The following is a 4190-nucleotide window of genomic DNA, read 5'->3' as shown; positions in this document are numbered from 1 at the left end:
TATAAATTTTGTATATGAAATATTTTTTGGATAAATTCTAACGAATTTTCTTGAGATTTGTTATATTTACAAATACATTCTCGTTGTTTGGAAAATGATTGAAATCTTTGATTTTAACGGTCATACAAAAACTATCTCAATCCGTTAATATCCGTCGGGTCTCCATCCGTTTTTGTGGTGAATTGACCAAAGTGCCTTTTGAATTTATGAATCATAATTTTATTTATTTTAAAAATATATATATAGATTAAGTGGACAACTTTTTACAATTTTGAAACTTTTTCATTCGTTTCGTTCTGATATTTTACAGTTTTTCTATGAAAAAAAAATACAAGAGCAAAGTTGAAAATGTTAGACCTTCATCCAATGATTACATAATTTCATCAAATATCAATAGGGTATTTGTAATTTTCAAATAATAAAGAGGTATTCATAATTATATCAAACCTCAACGAGCTCGTTTTTATAAATTGAGGTGACAACGAGATTCTGACTCAAGACCCGTTGTTCGACTTAGTGTTGATACATTATTAAACCGACATCTCATTCAAAAATTAAACTATTAGGAAGGAAAATTATTTCATCATAATATCTTAAGGCCTTCTTTATACTTTTTTTGGTAGTTTAGTGAAATTAAATCATGATAGAATTGCCATTTCCATTTCCATTGAATTGCAAGTTCTATTTTCTCCAAAAAAATTTTAGATAAAAATAATAATTATATTATTACATCAATATTTAAAATATTCCGACAATTATTTCGTTGGGATCTTCTTTCCTGGAGGAGGGTCATGACGAGGATTTGCCCCAGGGTAATCATAGTCTGCCACCCTCTCATTATCCAACCTCTCCACATCCTACAAGATTAAAAACAAAGAAAAAATAAAAATAAAAATAAAATAAAATAAAATAAAAAGAAAGTGAGATAAAGGTTTTTCTTTAGAATTTAATATAATTTATTCCCTGTAATATTGTAAATGAGCAAAATTATCCCCTATAAAAAAATAGCAATTTACTTCCTGCATTTTTTAATATATAGTAATTTACTGTCTATAATTGCTGCATTTTAAAAAATACATGGCATAAATTGCTAATTTTTTTCATAGGGAGGTAATTTACACATTTGCAATATAAACATGGAGTAAATTGGATTTTTTTCCTTTTTCTTTATGATCTTACGATTATTATTATTTAAATGATAATTACATATATGATTATGTTAACATTTTTTATTAATTGAAAATACATTAATATGACTAAAAACAATAAATAAATTACAATGATTGGTTATATAAAATGAGATAAATATGTACATGTTCGATGGGATTCAAACTCATGATCTTGAACTTGTTTATGAGACATCAGTCTTAACCAGACATTGTTGGTGATTTTATTTTTATTTTTATTTTTCCTACTTAAATCCTCGTGTCATCTCTATTGCAGCATATATATTTTACGAAAAAAAAAAAATAATTTTAGTCATATGAGTATAAGGGGTAGTAATTTTAGTGCTGTTGAAACCAATTTTGATCGAAAATTTCTAAATTAGCATGTCACACGTACAACACATACACTTCATCAACCAATTTATAAAGTTTTTGTCAGAATTGTCCTAAAATTATCATTTTCTTTTAATTACAAGATTAAATTATCAAAATTAATTTGAACGGAACCAAAATTATCACTCCCTATATTTATAATAGAATTAAAATTATAATTTTTAGTGTACTAATTAAGAAAATGTTAGAGAGATAACCTTATAGGGTTTCTTGATGGAAGCAAAACCTCCTGAAAAAAACATTTAAAAAACAAACAAAGACAACATAGTTTCTATCAAATTAATATATGCATCAACCAAAATAGTTGGAAGAATCAAAGGTGTAATGAAGCAATTTTAATTTACCCTCCGAAGCTTCTTTCACATGAACATCTGCAGAGGTTGAAAGAATTTGAGAACAAACTAAAAGAATTATCAGAGTAGTGTAGCAATCTTTCTGGAGTTTCTTCATGTTTTCTTGAACCAGTTACAGTCTCTCTCTCTCTCTCTCTCTCTCTCTCTCTCTCTCTCTCTCTCTCTCTCTCTATCTCTACACTCTCTCTCTCTCTCTCTCTCTCTCTCTCTCTCTCTCTCTCTCTCTCTCTCTCTCTCTATCTCTCCCATATATGTATATATACACATATATATATAAATCTCACTTGAATTTTTCTTTTTTGACTGATAATAAAATAAATTTGAATAAATCGTCTCGATACACTAAGTAATATTTCATATAAAGTTAGAAAAATACACACATATCTAATGAAATTCAAATCCACGATCTCGAACTTATTTACGGGATCTCGTTCTGATTTATCTATACTTAATTTGTCTCCTATAAATGGTGAAAAATGTAATTCATTACATGATATTTCTTACAATTTTTTTTTGTGATATATTATCTAAAAATCATACATAGGTAAGTCTTCAATAAATATTTTCCCAATTTAAATTGTTGAATATTTGCTTCCTTATTTTCTTGCCATTAATTTGTAATAATAATTTCTTTCCTTTTATACAAATTGAGTATATTATATTTGGAAAATATTAGAGATAAGCATGAAGAGAGATCCAACAAGGCGTAAAATGCTACAAATCAATCAATTCACATGCCATTCTTTATTTTAAATTACTTTATCTATATTCAAAGGACTTTTTTAATATGGACTATATATATTAATTAATGGGTGAATAGCAATTTATTCTCTGTGATATTGAAAATGATCATATTACCCCCTTATGAAAAAATATAGCAATTTATCCACTGTACTTTTTAAAATAAAGCAATTTACATCCTTATTCAGGGAGGTAAATTACTTCATTTTAAAAATCATAAAGGGTAAATTATTGTATTTTAAAAAATATAGGGAGGTAAATCGCTATTTATTTTTTCATAAGGGAGTAATTTGCTTGTTGCAATATCACAAGGGTTCCTTGCATTTTTTTCATTAATTAATTAATTAGTGTGATTATATATATATAAAGATACAGATATAGCGTGTGGCAATATATAATGTTAATTGTAAATGGACATAAGCAAAGTTTATGGTACCAGAAAGGGTAAAATTGCATTTTAGTCCCTTAAGTTTTGAAAGTGGACATATTACTCCCTGTTCTTGGTTGTAGGCATATATATACAACCCCTTGAGCCTAACTTACATATTTTTTGCTGGAAGTTTGGAGTTCCAATATTATATTTCATTCCGTAGGTCAAATTATATAATTTTTTATAAGTTGTTGATCCTGCATGTTCTTTAATTTTTGCAATATTAGTCCTTTTTTAGCAGGAAGAACTCGTGTCTGTCTTACATTTCATTTTAAAATTGGGGCTTTTGTTCTTATTGAATTATTTCTACTAGCAGTTTTATCCTTTAGCAATCTATGGTAGCATTTTAGTTCCGCATCTTTTCAAATTTCGTTATTTTAGTCCTTTTGTTGCCGGAGTTCACTCTTACTTGCTGATGGAGGTGAACTCTAATCAACAAAAGGATTAAAATCACGAAAATTAAAAAAATATAAGACCCAAATGGTACCCTATAAAGTCAAGAAACGAAAACGTTTAAAAAAGAAAAAATTATATGTGATCTCATATGCGTTTATCAGCATTATTGACTATATGTGTGTAATATCAACATTTTCAAGGGGTCTAGGTGCAATATTCAAATATTGATAGACTAAAGAGACAATATTGAAAATAAAAATTCAATTAATACATTAGTTCCAAGAAACTTCCACAAAAGAAATAATAAAAATCTTCCAAATTACAACAATTTTAACATTGGTAAAGTAGAAATAAGTACAAGATTAGGCAGAAATGCAAAACCAGACAAGGGATATGTAATGCATTATTGTCTGTAAGAATTCTGAAATAATTAAAATACATTAATTAATAATATTCATAATTGGAAAGATTTTATATATATATATATATATTATATATATATATGTATAAAATCAAACACCTCCAGGAGTTCTAGGATCATGATTCCTGTTTGCTCCTGTTCCTGGATAATCTGCTAACTCAATTGTCATTCTTCTTTCCAGCACTTTCAACACCCCATCATCCTTCTCTCTCTGTTCCACATCCTTCAGGTTTATTACAACACCACATAATATATGTTAATAATTACAAATCAATATAATTATTACATTT

Source organism: Sesamum indicum, linkage group LG5 (genome assembly GCF_000512975.1).
Source record: "Sesamum indicum cultivar Zhongzhi No. 13 linkage group LG5, S_indicum_v1.0, whole genome shotgun sequence".
In the NCBI taxonomy this organism is placed as follows: domain Eukaryota; kingdom Viridiplantae; phylum Streptophyta; class Magnoliopsida; order Lamiales; family Pedaliaceae; genus Sesamum; species Sesamum indicum.
The sequence above is the reverse complement of the archived record's forward strand: the minus strand, read 5'-3'. Positions refer to the sequence as shown.